The 19,279-nt window shown below is 40.6% G+C and overlaps 1 protein-coding gene and 1 long non-coding RNA gene across 4 annotated transcripts in view; one reads left to right on the plus strand and one right to left on the minus strand.

The window, feature by feature from the left end:
* KCNAB1 (potassium voltage-gated channel subfamily A regulatory beta subunit 1) overlaps positions 1–19,279 on the plus strand; it is a 420,994-nt gene that overhangs the window by 311,325 nt on the left and 90,390 nt on the right. The window lies entirely within an intron of this gene.
* LOC126948300 (uncharacterized) lies at positions 11,352–17,101 on the minus strand. Its single transcript, XR_007723391.1, has 3 exons — positions 16,950–17,101; positions 16,204–16,266; positions 11,352–11,626 (listed from the first exon to the last, which is right to left on the minus strand). It is a non-coding gene; the product is annotated as an uncharacterized LOC126948300 (long non-coding RNA).

A 19,279-nucleotide genomic window follows, 5' to 3' on the forward strand; every position in this document is an offset into this window, starting at 1 on the left:
AAAGGAAGAAAGAAAGAAAAAGAAAGAAAGAAGAAAGAAAGAAAGAGGAAAGAAAGAAAAAGAAAACAGGAAAGCAAGGAAGAAAGGAAAGAAAGGAAAGAAAGAGGAAGAGAGGAAGAGAGGAAGAAAGGAAGAAAGAAAGGAGGAAAGGAAGAAAGGAAGAAAGAAAGAAAGAAAGAGAAAGAAAAAGAAAAGGAAGAAAGGAAGAAAGGAAGAAAGAAAGAAAGAAAGAAAGAAAGAAAGAAAAGAAAAGAAAAGAAAAGAAAAGAAAAGAAAAGAGAAAAGAAAGGAAGGAAGGAAGAAAGGAAGAAAGAGAGAGATTGCTGACAAGTGGTTGCCCTCTAAATCAGCAGGGACTGCTGGCCACATGACTTTGCCTCTGCTCCCAGGAGTCTATTAGGAGTGATGATACAGCTTAGGTAGGAGTTTGGCAACCTGATATTTCACATGCTGTCAGAGTTTGAGGCTTAGGGGAGAACTCAGGGAGAGAAAATAGAAGGGTCTGTACACAGAGGGGTTTATTCAACACTCTGGGCATGCAAACAACCCATGTGCACACATGCACGCACACACCTCATCTCTCTCCATGCAGCCGCAAAGGGATAAGTAGCCCTCATTTGCCAACCTGTGATTCAAAAATGAAACAAATGGTTTCAAAACCATTAGTAATGGGGAACAAAAGGTCCTCTCTAGGCCCAGATGTGGGCAATTTGCTGAAATTAATCATTCATAAAGACGATCTCACTAAAGATCATCACTGCTATGAGAGGGAGAATTAGTCCTTGCAGCCACCAGCTCCTTGATGAGAAAACAGGGTCAGGAAGAGGCGATATGTCTTGTTCAAGACCAGTGGTAGAGATGGCAGACTCCCCCATTTTCTGTCCCTCCCCCCTCCACTAGCAGCTTCATCCCTTACGGCCCATCTACTTCCAGTCTCCAAGCACACACAGCCACTGCTGTCACCCACATCTCTTAATGTCCCGAACTTCCGCTTCCTCCTTGAAATGAGAATAGCTGCACCAAATGTGTAGGGCCCCTTGTGTCTCTCTTATTCAGGCAATAGTCAGATGATGTCATGATTAGGTTCAGCATGACTCTGGGTTGGTAGCTGGGTGAAAATGTCTTCACTTTTGAACTAGAAAATGTCAGAACCTGAGTGACTCCTGGCATCCATCTCCAGAGTTAGGGTAGACGATGACTTATGAAGGCTCCATAGACAAAAATGGGGACTGGAATCCATGTCTCTTGGCCCATGATTAGGTGTGCTTTCCCCATGAGAGATTTCAAAGTAAGGATGCAATTGAGTGCAGGCATTTTGGTTTTTGTGGATACCATCAATGAAGTTCCTAATGCTTGCCTTTCCCTCCTTTGCACACTGCCCTAAAGGTTTCATGAGGTCCCCATAGTTCCTGTACTCTAAGCAGCAACCTGACAAAGGCACATCTTGTGCATGTACAAGTCTATTCATATTGTTTGCCTTGTACATTCTACATTTATATAAAGATTATTTTTCTAAACTCTGTGTATCATAAAAACCCAAATGAAAGTTTTGTAATTTCAATCAATAATGCTATTAAGTTTATCTAACAGTGAGGCAAGAAATGGAGAAATCATTTGAGTCCTGTCTGCCAGTGGGGTGGGGCTGTGTCTGTGCCTGCCTCTGGTATGCTCAGGTGAGGAGAGCACAGGGCTGCAGGCAGTCACCTCTGAAAGTGCAGCGTACATGGCTGAATGACCCTCCAGGGGCCAACACACTGAGGATGACTGTGCAGACATTCGTAAGAATGCCTTAAGGGCCTCAGCTGGATGAAGAAGGAATAAAGTCTCAGTTCTTTTCAGGCCTATTGAGTATGAATGAATCAGAAACCTTCCACAGTAAGCCAACAGAAAACCCAGCTCAAAGCAAGCCAAAACATCAGCTCTAGCAAAAACACAAATTTCTAGGCCCACATGGAAGAATTTCTAGGCTCACCTGGACTGTGGACCCATATGGGTTTATCTGGGAATCAAACTATGAATTCTGTGAGCTGCAGGTTGGTTCTATTCTTAAGCTGTCCTGAAATTGGCAAGAGGGCTGCAGAGGCTTCAAGCCTCACATCCCATTGGCTCTGGTTGGTTTATGTATCCATCCCTGAGCCAATCATCAAAGACTTCAGTCTCTCAAGACCCACCCTGACACTGGGGAAGGGTACTTTAAATCCACCCAAACTGCGTTCTGGGAGTAGAGAAGTGATTCATTCTCAAAAGAAAATGAAAGAACTCTTACCTAAAGAGGGGAAATAGTGGCTGAGGTAATAAGCAGATGACCACCATGAATAGTTAAGAAGAAAATATATTCCTGGATCTGGGATGACTTCCCCCACTTATTTTAGCTTATCTGAGCCCTTTCTATGTCATCGGTAGCCATAGTTGAAAATTAAAATTCTCCCAGAGTTTTCTATGGCATGAGGTATGCTCAGAGTTTTGTGAGTCAATTCAACTTGCCTAATCGACAAAATTTTCCATTGCGGGGTAAATATACAGCTTTGCCTTTTTAATATACTCTCTCCTTTCTATGTTTTTAATAATCTCAAAGGATTAGTGAGACCTAAGACTCATTTACAGATAAAAGCTTTGTCCTAACACCTGGATGATGAAAATATGCAAAGAAAGACCTGCATGAGAGAGAAGCAGAAAATACCATCAATACTCATTTCATATCTGACAACTAATTACAATTAGAGGAAAAAGAGGCTACCAACACATAATTATAGGAAATGGGTGATGAGGTAATGAGCAGTGGCTGAATTGGAGCTGACAGTCTAACCATGGGGATTTCTTTAGCTGAAAAGAAACAGACAGGACCTGACTTGGTTCTGTGGCTGGAATTAGCTTCATTTTTCTTCATAGTCTCTTACTTTGCCTCCCTTCCCATATCTCCACCTTATGCTCGACAATAGCCTTTCCTCTGGCTCTTTCTGAGCTGTTTCTTTTGGCAGCAATGTCTGTAACTGCTCTCTGAAGAATAGAGGACACAGGACTGGTCTCGAGACATGTTGCTACAGGTGACCTTCTGTCTGACTTCATTACCTACCCCCACCATCCTCAGGGCAAAAGGGAGGAGCACAGCAGCCCCCCTCCTTTTCAGTGCCTTCCAGGGAGGACTGGTTGGCTGTCCTGGCCCTGCTGATGGATTTGCTGCCTCGGATGTTGCCTGCGTCTCAGTTTGTGAACTCTTAGACACTGCAACTGACTCGGTCATCCCTGTGAAGCACCGACCAGGCACTTTTTCTGTCATTTTTTCATGTGTTCATGGAGTTCACAAAGATGCAGTAGACGCTGTGCTGGGGAAACAGGGAGAAACGACACACAGGTGCCTGCCCTCACAGAGCCTATCTAGGGGGTGGAGAAGACGTGGTTCTCAGGATGGATCAGATCCTTGGGCTATGTGCCCCTAAAGGACACCCTGCATTTTTTACTTGTGTGTGATGGTGATTAATTTTTTAGCCTGACTTATTTCCTGCTGGATTATCAGTTCAGAACACATGACTAGAACAGAGAAAAAGGTTCTCAATATACACTCAATTATGGAAAGACAAATGAATGAAAGAATGCAGTACCACACAGTCGGTACTCTGAAGGAAATATAAAGTGTCATGGAAACACATAAAAGGGCTGCCTAAGCTAGGGTTAAGGGAGGTCATGGAAGGCTTCCTGGAGGAAGAGTAGTAAAGGATAGATTGGGAAGGAGCCAGGTCAAGGAGAACACAAGGAAAAGAACAGTTAAACAAGAATGTGATAGAAGTAGACAGGCAGAGAGATAGAGGTACAAGATATAGAAATGGCCCAGGTGAAGAAGTAACCACCCCTTTTGGGGGAGTAGGGAAAGTGCTTCTGGAAGCCACCTGATGTTGAAGGATGAATAGCAATCTGTCAGCTTGACAAGGGAAAGAATGCCACAGTCATATCTTGTTAAATTTTCTACTTACTCCTCACTTGGGTTTTGACTTGATTGTTGCTTTCCTGAACATTCAAGTCTGGGCTAGAGGCTTCCTACAAGCTCCCATCACGATCCCTCTTATCAATATGTTGCCCTGTGGTTGTGATTATTTTCGTATTTGCCTGCCTTACCACTGGATTGAGAGTTCTAGGAAAAAGAGACCATTACTATCATTTACCATTTTGATACCACCATCTGGCATGGCTCTGAGGGAACACTGGGGGTTTAATAAATATTTTCTAAGTGAATTAATATATAAATTTCAGGAAGAGGAGAAGCTGGGAAGCCTCAATTAGTATGACATGGAGAGGGAGCCATATGGGGGAGAAAAATGATGAAAGATAACCTCCGAAAGATTAAGAAAAGCACTGAAACCATGTCACAAAGCTTGGTGTTTATCTATTGTGTGATTGGGAGTCATGAACACATTTAACTCCAGGAGTCACTTGGCCAGATACATTTCAGTCAGCTCATCCTGGTCACAGTGCAGATGGCAAGGTGGTGAGGGTTGAGAATAAAGGCAGGGAGACAGGCTCAATGACTTGAGTATTCTCACTTTTACAGAAGATTAAATGTAGCAATACATCAATTGCCCGTGCGCTGTAAGCCAAGCTCATCATACTGTGAGCCTATACAGAGAGCCCATACAGAAGGTCTATCAGGGCAGTAAGGTAAATGAGGCTTGACCAAATTGGCAAAAGCAGGTAGAGAAAATACAAAGGGAAATACCTTTAAAAGCCTAAAATAACATATCCGGAAAAGATCTCAATATAGGTGTCAACATAGTAAACTACAAAGTTTCTGAGATTGGGTGGGGAAAAAAATGCTAGTTCCTAGATATTTTCTGTAAGGAAAAGGTCAAAAATAAATAGAAAATAAATAAATAGGCAAATAGACAAATCAAAGAAGAAAAGGAAATCAAAGTTGGGATGTAAAATTAATATGATATAAAGTAGAATTCAAGGCAAAGAAAAGACATCGTAATGAGAGGTGATCACTGGTGGAGTGGAGTCCCTGAGAAAGAGGAAGGAGATGGGATCCATAGGAATAAGTGGAAAAATAAGCATTGAATAGAAAGGACAGCCTTCCACAGTGGCAGGAAGAAAGGAGGAGAAGATGGTACTGTTCTAATTTATGTTCTCTTTGAAGCAGGCTCTGAAACAAGGATTTGAAGGCAGGTGGTTTGATGATTTTTTGAAATGTGAGTTTGGAAAGGGAAGGTCATAAAGGGCATATAATCAAGTCAGTGCTAGTGTGGGTAACTGAAACTGGAATTCCCCTGGGACTCTGGAGCCAGTGTGGAATGCACACCTACCTGAGAGTGAGGGAGATGGGGTGTTTCCATACCAGAGAGAGTTGTCAAGCACCTGGAAGCCCCAGGGAAAATGGGCAGGGCACCAATTGTGTCTGCTATGGGACAGATAGCAGGGGGTTATAATTTGTCTTCTTTTATTTTCTTTGTGAAGCAGGAGGCACTGTTACCTGCTGAGGTTAAAGGAAGAGGAGGTAGGACCTGAGGTTGAGAAAAGTGGAGCAGGTTTGAAATGCACACTTTGGAGAAAACTGATTAGAAAACAGAGGATTGTTGGGGGTCTATGAGGGACTAGAGACAAGTAATTTACACTGTGTCAGTCTCTATAGTTTGCTATTTTCTCCAGCACAGCTCAGCACCTCGGTTATAGGTGATGAGCAGCCAGTCAGATTTATAAGGATGTGGTTTTTTGTCAGGCAGGTGCAATGAAAGGACAGTGAATCAATGGACTTGAGAATAAAGCAAGAGAACCTTCTAAATGGTGAACCACATCATCTAGCCACCCTGACCCTCCTGGATAAGGAAGGAATTGAAGACAGACATTAGATAGAAGAGAAGGGAAAGAGTTTGAAGTCAGAGTATGTAGGGAGAATGTACAAAATCTGCAAGAGTGAGATTCTAGCACGTGGAGATTAATGACCAGCTCTTACATATATAAATATATTTGGAATTAAATAAGGCATACCTTCATCCAAGTTCTGTTGTGTGCATGTTCAGTTCTATTTTTCATGGCAGCTTTGCTAGCTTGTAGAATTTCCACCCCATCAACATTTTCTTCTGCTCCATCTAATAGTCAATGTCTTTTTATTTTATTTTAGTTCCAGGGTACATGTGCAGGATGTGCAAGTTTGCTACATAGGTACATGCATGTCCTGGTGGTTTGCTGCACCTATCAACTCTTCATCTAAGTATTAAGCCCAGCATGCATTAGCTATTTTTCCTGATGCTCTCCCTACCCCTGCCCACCCCCAACAGGCCCCAGTGTGTGTTGTTACCCTCCCTGTATCCATGTATTCTCATTGTTCAACACCTACTTATGAGTGAGAACATGTGGTGTTTGGTTTTCTGTTCTTGCATTAGTTTGCTGAGGATGATGGCTTCCAGCTCCATCCATGTGCCTGCAAAGGACATCTCATTCCTTTTTATGGCTGCATAGTATTCCATAGTATATATGTACCAGATTTTCTTTATCCAGCCTATCATTGATGGGCATTTGGGTTGACTCTATGTCTTTGCTATTGTGAATAGTGCTGCAATGAACATATATGTGCATGTATGTCTATAATGGAATAATTTATATTCCTTTGGGTATATACCCAGTAGTGGGATTGCTGGGTCGAATGGTATTTCTGGATCTAGGTCTTTAAGGAATCACCACACTGTCTTCCTCAATGGTTGAACTAATTTGCATTCCCACCAACAGTGTAAAAGTGTTCTGATTTCTCTGCAGCCTCACCAGCATCTGTTGTTTCTTGACTTTTTAATAATGGCCATTCTAACTGGCATGAAATGATATCTCATTGTGCTTTGATTTGCATTTTTCTAATCATCAGTGATGTTGAGCTTTTTGTCATAAGTTTGTAGGCTGCATAAATGTCTTCTTTTGAAAAATATCTGTTCATGTCCTTTGCCACTTTTTAATGGGGTTGTTTATTGTTTCTTCTTGTAAATTTGTTTAAGTTGCTTGTAGACTCTGGATATTAGACCTTTGTCAAATGGATAGATTGCAAAAATTTTCTCCCATTCTGTAGGTTGTCTGTTCACTCTTATGATAGTTTCTTTTGCTGTGCAGCTCTCTAGTTTATTTCCGTTTGTCAATTTTTGTTTTTGTTGCAATGGCTTTTGACGTTTTTGTCATGAAATCTTTGCCTGTGCCATGTCGTGAATGGTATTGCCTAGATTTCTTCTAGGGTTTTTATGGTTTTGGGTTTCACATAAATGTCTGTCTTGCATACATTTTTTTTTAATTGAAGTTTATTCTTGAAAGTTTGTGATATCCACAGTGTCCTAAATGCATGTAATTTCTATAACCAGTGTAAATTTAAGAAGGATTGGTCTTTTATTCAGGGGGATTAGTGGCTGCTGTGTTTCTCTTCCAATTGACCCACTGGAACCACATGAAAACTGGATTTTCAATTACCTCTGCTAAGAGAAGGGAACTGTGACATAGATTGTATGTATTCAATCTATGTTGAATTAGATGTATAAAAATACATCTAATTGTATTTTTGTTTATCTTTGGAATGCACTTTCTATTTCTATTTGAATCTGGGTGCCACAGGCATAACATGTCCGTGGAAAATCAAGAGTCATCTGCAGTTAATTAAATATGAAGGAGCAATATAATGATCTAGTAGCCCATCTCAGAGTAGCATTCAGTCAAGCTTTTGGATCTCCATAATAAATTAATCATTCTGCATGACACCAGTGGGAGAAATTCCACCCTGACCCCATCAAAGTGATGCATCCCACTTGCACCTTACTGTAGCAGAATTGGTGGCCCTTGTAATCTTGTCCCAGAAAATGAGACTGCTGGTATTATTGTTTTATTTCACATTTTTAAAAAGTTCTGCTAAGCTTCTTTTGCTACAGTCATTTACTGCCACTGGGATTTTTGCAGAAGGTTAATAGTACTAATAAAATGAATGGCAAAACACCAAAGAGAATCTTGAAGGAATAGTCTGTAATTCTTTATTTGGTCAGGGCAAAAGACCCTGCAAGGTATTACAATCTCCATTTTGGGGTCAAGGCCACCTTCAACCTTCCAAATTGTTCTTCATCCTCTAGGACCAATATTTATTGTCTCTCTTCCTGTCACTCCAAGGCTTCTCACTGTATTGGGACCTCATAGAGTTCTTTCCTACAACATCCCAACCCACTACTTAGACAAGTTGTCATCTCTGGCTGCCATTACAGTCACATGTGGAGCTTTTAAAAAATACCTGTGCCTGGACCTTTCCTCAGACCAATCAAACCAGAATCTATTGCTTTGGAGCAATACATCAGCTTCCCAGGTGGTCCTCCTAATTGGGCCACAGTTGAAGATCACTGGCTTGGATAAGGAGCTCCAAATTCTGGCTTCCCGTGCAGCTGAAAGGTGGCCTGGCTCCCCACCTAAGTTACTTGCTCATCCAATGACTGAGTCCACTGGAGGCTTTGAGTACCTGGGAACGTTTTGCTTCCCAGGCAGCATGCAGCAAGCACAGCCAGAGAGCAGGGCAGATGGTCACTTTTGGTGACCAATGCAAGAAGCAAGGAGCAGGTGAGGTATTTGTTTTTCAATTTCATCCCCAATTAAAATTCAGAATTTTGAATAATGTTTGAATGTTTTAGTCTATTCATCATTCTCCATGTGTCACTTAAGAATAATCCATAATAAATAATACATTTGTCTAAGCTTTGTTAAGATGGGTATGTGATTAGAACTGATACATTCCAATGTTGACTTTGGCTTTCACTGTGGGTTCTGAAAAAGTCATTTATGTTCTTGTGGAACTTCTGCTACTTCATGTATTATCTCTTTGGAGATAATAAGGAAAGTAGCATTTAGTGAGCACCTGTTGTAGGCTTGTACTAGTACTATTTGTCTAGTACTATTGTCTAGTACTATTCTAGACACTGACATATACTATTGAAATCATTGACAGTTTTGGCTGGCCGGGCGCAGTGGCTCACACCTGTAATCCAAGCACTTTGGGAGGCCGAGGTGGGCAGATCGTGAGGTCAGGAATTCAAGACCAGCCTGACCAATGTGGTGAAACCCCGTCTCTACTAGAGGTGCAAAAATTAGCTGGGCGTGGTGACACCTGCCTGTAGTTCCAGCTACTGAGGAGGCTGAGGCAGGAGAATCGCTTGAACCCGGGAGGCGGAGGTTGCAGTGAGTCAAGGTTGCACCATTGCACTCCAGCCTGGGTGACAGGGCAAGACTCCATCTCAAAAAAAAAAAAAAAAAAAGGAAAAGATAGGTCATCAGACTGCTTGGACTCATCCTGGCTCAGTCACTTACTAGCAAATAAACTCAAATCACAGATTGGTTGTGGATTTTAAACAAGAAAATGTCTATAAAGGGTATAGCACTGTGCTTGGAACAATGTAAATTCTAAAAAAAAAAAAAGTGTTAATTTGCATCATTGTGGTTTTTTTTTTTTTTTTTTTTTGGTTCTCACAATACTGTGAGTAGGTATCATTATCCATTTTAGAGATGAACAAGTCTCAAAATGAACTAATTATCCATGGGCATAATCAACCTCAGGCATATTGTCAGGAGGATGAAAAACTTACCTTTCAGAATTGTTGGAAAATAAAATAAATAATTTCAGAACGTGTTACCTAGTCTGGGAGATAGTTAACCTGCAAAGCCAGACTCTATTTTGATGTTGGAGAGACAGTGATGAACAAGACAGACAGAAGCCCTGTCCTTGCTGAGTGGACCCTAAAATCTCCATCTGACTTTGACACTATCACGCAGTGTACACACAGGCCTTTTGATGGCATGGTCTTTACCAGATATGTATACTCTTTCTGAGTTAACAGAAAGTTCTACTCACTTATCTTAAGCAGTCCTGAAATTTGGGCCAATCATAAAATAATGAAAAATGGAGCATCACCAGACGAGAACTTTGCTCTCCAGGAGCCCTCTGGGAACATTTCCCTCGTTTCCCACAGCCAGGGACCCTGGTGCCAGCAGGAGGAGAAACGGATGCCATCAGTGCTTTAAGATGGCAAATGCAAGCTTTATTCTACCGTCATAACTCCCTGGATCAATGCTGACCTCCCAGCCACCCTCCAAAATGTTCTCCCATTGTGTATTCAGTTGTGGTGGCTGGTGAGTACCCAGACCACTAATTTACATAAAGGCCAGGAATGGATTCATTTAGATTAACTTATTTCCAAGCAATGAATTGATTAAGAAAAAAGCAACTGCAGGTAATACATGAATTCATTGGACATTACTTCTCTGCTCATCACTTCTCCTCTGCTGTTCTTGAATTCAATCATTCATATAACATTTCTTAAGTACCTCCTCTATGCCAGGTTTTATATAGTCTCTGGGGACACAGAGTTCATCCCGAGATGTTGGTAATCTTGAAAATGTCTCAAGAAGGCCGGCCTTGTGTATTTGAGAACAATCCAAAATACTGTTGAGATACAAATATAACATTTATATTCTTTGATGTCTCTAGTTACCTAAATTTCTGGATAACTTTTCATGCAGCTTGTTAGGAGAGTCACTTCATTCCTGTACAATCGGGACTATGGTTATAACATCATCACCTCCATGCCAAAGCCTGGCTGGAAATACCAGCATTCTTACAACGGAAACTTGTCTTCAGGCCAGGCTGCTAGGAGCTGTTCTTTGCTTTTCCTGAACCATAATTAATTTATAGTCTATCATTTCAAAGGAGAATGACTCTGTAGAATTTGGACTAACTGCAATCTCCCAAGATTGAAGATGTACCAACATAGTTTTATGATTTACTATTGCTCCATTTTCTTCTTTGACATGTTAAATTTCTGCATATAATTACTGCAAAGGGAAGAAATAGACTTAGAAATAGACTAAGAGTCAGTGCATAAAAAGAGAATCTATGCATAGTTCTATGGGTGATGCAAAAATATCCTGTCCACTTGGTACAGCTATAAATTTTCTTTAGGAAAAGGACATTATAGTTTTTTTTAAGCTGAAATCAGTTGGTATCTATCGGGCACAGGTAAAATAAGCTAATCCTATATGTAAATCTGTAAATCTACAGAGAAACATGAAAACTGGGTAAATTTGAGTGTAATATGGTTGGGAACTTTTTAAATCTTTGGGTTTTTGCTAAATTATCCCTTATATATTCCCTCAGTTTTAATTTTTCTGTATTTTAAAAACTTATTCGAAAGCACATGAATCATTTTATATTCCTCTTTGAGTTTTTATTAATGATATTTAATACTCTAAATGTCATGAAGTTCACACATACCTCAAGAGGAAGAATTTGAAAGGACTGTTGCCATATATTTTTCATTCTTTTTTACAACGTATTGTCTTGTTTTCACTAAGAGAGTTTCTTTGCCTTGCCATGCAATTAAAATGTATTTCCCAGCAGATTCTGACAGGTCTATCAGCACACACTGTGTTTTTTATGTACAGATAGAACCAGAGTTACTCAAAATTATTACTGTTTGGGGGAGAACAATTCACTGAACCAGCAAAAAATATATCCCTGCACAAAGATAAAGATTTGACATTAGCTTTTCACAGATAAAAGAAAGTATAAAGGAGGTCACATTGACTTTCAAACTTCTTGACAGTAGTGCTTTTCCAGAGACTTCTTATTCATAGTAACTTACTGTGGAAAACCAAAAGATAAATAAAAAAGAAATAAAAATATATATTTAAACATATACTATATTCTAGACACTGCACAAATATTTCACCAGAATAAAATTTTCAATCTTAATAATAGTTCCTATTTTAGAAGAAGATATTGAAAATATTTAAATTTGCTTTAAAAATCAGAAATTGCCATTTAATCCTAGTGTCACACAGAAGGTGTCTAATTTTATTCTAAGACTGTATTATTTTATCTACATTAACTATTCAATACATTTACTACAGGAGTTCTTCAAAAAACAAAATGACTAAGGCATAGTAATGCCTATTGGTTTTAACAGCCCTGGAAACTTTATTGTGAGAAATAATTTTAAACATTTAAAATGTCAGCAGGAGAAAATATGAGGAATTTTGACCAAGACATTCAGGACAAAATATTAAGAAAATGTAAACAGTGCCTCTTTTTCATCTTCAAAACGTAGAAAGAGCTGTGATTTGTGGAAACTCTTGTTCATCAACAGATTTTCTAGTAACAAGAATATTTTTAAAATAAATTTTGCTTCTGATTATAAAAGTAATAATATTTATTTCAATAATGTGGGTCAAAAAACTAAAATACTTAGAGAAGAAAAAATTTATGTAAGGACTTTTTGGCTTTATTTTATTTTAAATTTTCCTATGAGGCTCAAGGTGCTAACTTAATCAGTTTGGGGGTGTCATACATACATCAGGAAATTTAAGGAGATTAAGTTATTAATTTAAGTTACTACATACCATAAATTCTAACATCCAAGTATGGAGAGTAGGTCATTGTTTCTAGGGTTAGATTTAGTGCACCGAAATTCCATTCCTGTTTTGCCCACACAGCCTCTAGAGAGCAATGTCAATCCTTGCAGTCTGCTTTATTACACAGAACGGCCTCTTCTAAACTTCACATCCCCACCGTTCATCCTATTTCCAATGTCATTTCCTTGTCTTTAAACTGTACTGATCAGATTAATGGAGAAACAGAACAAAATGGTTCTAGACAGATTTGCCCTGAAACAAATCTTAAAACAAAATGGAGCTAGCAGTATCCCTTGGCACTGAAATACATAAATCTTAAATCTGAGAAAGAAAGAAATATCAAATATCTGTACATCTCTATAAGCATCATGAGGAACTTTAATCAATCCCGGACGTTTAACCCTCAAAACCTCAAGCTATGCACAGGCATTGGAAGGTCAGCCTCCAATTCTCACAGGTTTTTCTGGGAGGCTCAGCCAGCCAGCCCCCCACCCCCCTAGCCTTTCCTAATGAAAGACTGGACTCCCCTCTCCCTCTGCCCTCCCAGCTGCAGACAGCCCGCCCGAGGATCCCTTCAACAGTGATCACGTGTCATTGTTGCCCAGCTCTCTGCCCTGATCCAGAGTTCTTAAAAGGGTTTTAGGGCTAAAAGTCGAGGATGGCTCTGTGCATGAGGTTGGAGGCAATGCTCCTCAGATGGCAAAAAACCTGAGATAAATCCTGATCTTAGGTGGGACTGAGAGAATCTGAGAGCAGGGAGGTGGTCCAGGGCAGTGAAGGCAAACATATGGAGTTCTTCATCTAGACAGCCAGTTTTGGGGCAGAGAGAGGTGCAAAGCTTTTTTAAAAAATTTCATTTTTAGTTCTGGGATACATGTGCAGGATGTGCAGGTTTGTTACATATGTAAACGTGTGCCATGGTGGTTTGCTACATCTATCAACCCATCACTTAGGTATTAAGCACCACATGCATTAGCTATTTATCCTGATACTCTCCCTCTCACCGCCAACCCCTCAGCAGGCCCCAGTGTGTGTTGTTCTGCTAAACAATGGGAACACAAAGCTTACCATAGGGAAGGAAGGTTAGTGGGGAAGGCATTCAGCAGAGGGAAGAACATGGGCAGATTGTAAAGCAGGATGCTGTTACAAGCGTTTAGAGCAAACTCCGGGCCATACCATTTGGCTGGAGCAGAGCACAGGGGCTGCGGGGAGGTAAACGAGCATCATCACCAGGAATCAGCATGGGGCTGTGGAGCGCCCGCTAAGCAGCTGTGGCAAGTCACTTCTTACCACTCACTGTCACTTCCTTATTTCCTCAGGTAAGGAAAATAGATGGAATCATTCGGACCCTGCAGTTGTGATAGGGATTAGAGCTGATGTATGTAAAGCACCTAGCACCGAAGGAGATAGAAAAGCATGATGGATCTACATCATGGAGGCTGAGGATGTCTTTCTCATTTGGCCGTAGATTCCTATTTTATTAAGTGCTGGCACAGCAACTTTAAATAGTGGAAGGGGTTCTAAGTAATATTTAATCCTTACACACACACACACACACAAACACACATATTATTTTTTACTTGTAAATGGAGATGCTGCTTGCACTTCACCTACATGAGGAGGCCCACCTTTACCTCTCCTGGCCTTTACCATTTCCTTACCTACTTTTATTGCTATTTCAAGCTCTTCTGTAAAGGGCAGGTGTGAAAGCATCCCACCCCCACCACCTTGAGGACCTGGGTGGTTTTTGCAAGAAAAGGTAATGAAAGTAAAAAAGAAAAGGCTAAGTTGCTATCACATTTGTCAACTCTGGCCAGATGCTCATTAGCAACATGCTAGAAGCCAAAAATGAAAGACCAGGCTGCAGCTTGGATCCAAAAATAAGGGCCAGGCTCTGTGCGAAATACTGACAGATGCAAGCCAGAACAAGGAAGAATGCTTTGTCTGCGTCATTTGAAAAAGAACACGTCCAGGCACCCAGACACAGGTCTTCATGCAGTTTATCTTAGTGGCCACAGTAGGGTTGCTCAGAGCATTGTTTTGCCTCCAAATCGTATGGGATGCTTGATAAACATACAGATGCCCCAATTGCAGCTCATATCTGCAGAATAAGAATCTGTGTGGGGGTTCTGGGGGATTTGAATGCACCCTGAAGAGTAAGACCTGTTGATCTGAGATTGGGAATTAATGCTGAAGCTATGATGGAGGCTGGTAAGCACTTAGGAAATTAATTTCACTGCATTCTCCTAAAAATCCTGTGAACTAGTTGTGATTATTACCATTACCATCCCATCTTGCTAGAGAGTGGTGGAGTCAGAACTCCAGCCCAAGCCTCCTGATGTCCCCCTACTTACTTAGCCCTTCACTCTAAGCCTCACCAGCAAGAGGGTATCTTCATTCCATGCCCTTCAATTAGTAGAGAGTGCCAAGGGCAGGAAGCCAATTCTTCACCTCCATCACCTGTCTTTACATCCCAGCACCATCATGGGCCTTCCCCTCAGGCCAGATTTCTAAGAATTTGGTTCTGTTTGTTTTGTTTTGATTCTGCATGAAGTAAAGAAGGTTAAGGTAACTATGTAACTTACCTCTCTTATTGAAAAAACAGCGCCCTCTCTATACCGTCTCGTGATTGCCAGGGCGCAGGAGCATGTCTGCTGGATTTAAATCCCAACTTCTACTCCATCACTTATTAGTTATTTAAACTATGGGCATGTCATTTAACCTCTGGAAAATGGAGATGGCACAACTTGAGTAAAAGAAGAAGAAAGGCAAGTCAGGGTGTAAAGAAAAGGATGGACTGGGTGCAGTGGTTCACGTCTGTAATACCAGCACTTTGGGAGGCTGAGGTGGGCAGATCACAAGGTCAGTAGTTCAAGACCAATATGGCCAATATGGTGAAACCTCGTCTCTACTAAAAATACAAAAATTGGCTGGGCATGGTGGCATGTACCTGTAATCCCAGCTACTCAGGAGGCTAAAGCAGGAGAATTGCTTGAACCTGGGAGGCGGAGGTTGCAGTGAGTCGAGATCGTACCACTGCACTCTGGCCTGGGTGACAGAGCAACACTCTTCTCTGAAACAAAAACAAAACACAAAGGAAAAGGATGAGATGCTACTAGTATGAGAAGAATCTAAACTGTGCTTCTCAACCCTGACTGCGATTAGAATTATCTGAGGATCTTTTAAAAATACTGATGCCAGGATTCCATTCCCAGAGATTCTGATTTAATTGGGGTCTGGTGAGGAATCAGGTCAGCAGTACCATTTAAATCTCCCCAGGATATTCAAATGCACAGTTGTGGTGAAAAACCTCTTGTTCAAGGTAGTGAGGAAAACAACCAACGTTCCACAAATGCTCTCCGGTTAGAGACAACTTTTCTTAGTAAGGGTGAGAATGCTTACTGATTGAACAAACAATTATTACCTACCTACCCTGTGCCTGGCTCCAGGGCAATGGCTAAAATTTAAAATTTAAATTAAACTTAAACTCAGTCCCTGATCCCAGGACAGTTGCAGTCTAATGAGGAAGTCATAGGCAAAAATAAACTATGTAGTTACAATATAATGTGGTCAATATGGTAATAGCAGTTAGTTCAAAGTGGTAGGAGAAGAGTAAATGGAATGACTTCCTATCCTTTCGAAGAAAAACCATAGACTCATGAAATAGTAGAGATGAAGGAAGCTCAAGGTTCCTAATTTTGTGCATAAGGAAACAAGAAATCAAGACGGAGGTTTCTCAGAGCCACAGAGTTAATGCAACAGAACCTAAAAAATTCTAATGATGTAGCAAGACATACTTTAACTCACCAGGGGAAGTGCTAAGAAGCTACAGCTTAGCAGCACTGGACTCTGAAGCTGGAGTTCTGGGTCCTGAAGAATAAGTAGAATTTGGACAAAAAGGCATGGGGAAGTTCACATTTTCAGTGGAAGGCTCAGCCCATAGCTCAGAGGAGAAAGTGCTCACCTGGGTAATAACCTCGAGCTTAAGGATCTCAGGTGGTGGCCAAAAGCTTAGGACTCCCTCCTCCGCATCAACTCTAGTTTTGGACTTACACCTATTTCTTGCTGGATATACAATTTAGAGGAATGTTCCCACCTCCAGTTCCACTCCTCTTTGGGAGTTACTCTATACAACTGAGATATTGAACATGTTAATTTTGCCTGGTGTATTGCTTAATGTCAATGTGACCTAGGGTTTGAATCTCTTATCTTAAATTATTTAGCTATGTAACAGATTAACACCTCAAAACAGATGAAATATCTCTCAATTATGACTACATTTGGTCAGTCTTGACTATATTAAGCTGAAGTTCACATATGCTCTGTTTACCAACTTAAAATTATTAAATCCATATTGAAATGTGTTGAATTGGCTCTCCATTCTCCCACGCTCTGACCTTGGTGTTCTCCTAGAGGTTTCACCTTCTCTCACACCCTACATCCTTTTACATCAGTAAATACTATTGCCTCCCCTTCAAAGTTTATCCAAAATTCAACCACTCCTCATCATCCTCACTACCACCACCTTGGACCAAACCACTGTCATGTCTCACCTGGATTATAGGAACAGCCTCCTAACCGGTCCCCCACGTTTCAGCCTCGCCTCTGCAGTCTATCCTTAGCACAATAGCAGAGTGTTCCTTTTAAAAGAAAGTCAGATTATGTCACTTCTGTATTCAAACTTCTTCATTAGCCTTTCCTAGGTCCTTCCTATGATTGACATGACATGATCTGGCCCCCATGAACCTCGCCTTCTCTTCTCTGGCCACACTGGCTTCCTCCTTGTTTTTGCTCATGCTGAGCAAGCCCCTACCTCACTGCTCCCCACAATTGGAACACTCTCCCTCCAGATAAGCGCCTGGTGAACCCCTTCACTTTCTTTAGGTCTTTTCTTGAAAGCTCCTTTCTTAGTGAATCTTATCTGGCCACCCTATCTAAAATTTCCATACTGATCCCTAGACATTTCATATGCTCTATCCCTGCTTTATAAAATTGATTCTCTAACATTCATCAGTAAACACTATGTATTTTATTTTACATTTTATTTGTAAAATTAACATTTATAAATACTACATATTTAACTTATTTTTGTTATTCCTTTTTCTTTACCATATATCTGTTTCATGATGGGAGAAATAATTACCAGTTTTGCTCACTGTTGCATCCTGATAAACTAAGTACAATACCTGGCACATGGTAGACTCAATAAATACTTGTTGAATGAAAGAGTGAGGAAATGTTAACTGTGGCATAATTAATATTAATATTACAATTGCATTCATATATTATCTTCTTGATAACTATAATAATATATTCAAACCATAGGCTGACCAACCTGCAATATAGAAAAGGAAATCACCAACTTTATAATGTTAAGATGATTTAGACCCAAATTAAGGGACATTCTGCAAAATACTTGATTAGTACTCTTAAAAGTGTCTACATCATGAAAGACAGACTGAGGAATTGTCACAGATTGGAGTCAGTTAAGAAAAAATACAATTAAATGCAATGTTGGATGCTGCAGAAGATCCTGGAAGAGAAAAAAAGACAATGAAATTCCAAAAAGGTCTGTTGTGTTAGTACTGTACCCATGTTAATTCCCTGGTTTTGATAATTGCACTACAGTGATGTAAGATATCGAAATGATCTCATCTAAATGTCTAAATATCCTTTATACTCAAAACAAGGCAGTCATTTAAATGATAAACATGTTTTTTGAATGAATATGCAGGAAGCAATTAGCCTGATAATCACCAAAAGATAATGGTGTAACCAAGATAGATGTGTGTGGGTGGGCAGTTTTCTTCTTTCTACCTTTCGTCCATCATTTTTCTTTTTTTTTTCTTTTTGTTTTTTTTTTTGTTGTTGTTGTTGTTGTTGTTTTTGAGACGGAGTCTTACTCTGTCGCCCAGGCTGGAGTGCAGTGGCGCGATCTCCGCTCACTGCAAGCTCAGCCGCCTCCCGGGTTAACGCCATTCTCCTGCCTTAGCCTCCCTAGAAGCTGGGACTACAGACGCCCGCCACCACGCCTGGCTAATTTTTTTGTATTTTCAGTAGAGACACGGTTTCACCGTGTTCGCCAGGATGGTCTTGATCTCCTGACCTCGTGATCCGCCCGCCTCGGCCTCCCAAAGTGCTGGGATTACAGGTAGGAGCCACCGCACCCGGCCTCATCCATCGTTTTTCTATGCTATGGTAGATGTACTCCAAGGGACCTAACAGAGGTTTTCAAAGCAAATATTCCTTGGTGCATAAAAGGGGTTTAATCAGAAGACACAAAATAGTTCAAAGAGTTATCTTTATACTCCCCCTTCTTTTAAAAGGTTAGAAATAACAATTGTCAGTTTAGTAAAATCATCTTGTAAATAACATCCCGCTAATTTGAGATTACACAGTGAAATAATTGTATGCCATCCTAGGTCTCAGGAAAGCATGTTCTCATTAGAGGCAGATATATGGTTAAGAAAACTGTCACAGAGGGTTTTTGAGAATCATATTAACTAACAAGTCACCTTAGTTCTTCTGGAGTGGAGCATAGTAGAAAATAAAATCATAGAAACAGAGTTCTTCTGTCTAGAAGGCTGGATGGGGATGTGTCCTGTCTGTGAGAGGCAACTCCTCCTCAGGGGCAGTCGGTAGACCCCACCTGCACTGGACCACCTACCCATTCCCTTGCTGGAGGCATTTCAGCCAAGGAGAAACAGTTTCCCTTGGCCTTTTTCCACAGAGGGGCATAGCTGGGTGGGTACCTGGGGATAGGGAGAAACTTTTAAATCATCTAGAGACTAGAAGAACTAAAGATTATTGATGAGCATTATTCATTTTTGTATAAGTCATAATAAAGATGTTTGTTTGGTAGGAAATTATCCCAAAATTTTAA

Source organism: Macaca thibetana, chromosome 2 (assembly GCF_024542745.1).
Source record: "Macaca thibetana thibetana isolate TM-01 chromosome 2, ASM2454274v1, whole genome shotgun sequence".
In the NCBI taxonomy this organism is placed as follows: Eukaryota; Metazoa; Chordata; class Mammalia; order Primates; family Cercopithecidae; genus Macaca; species Macaca thibetana.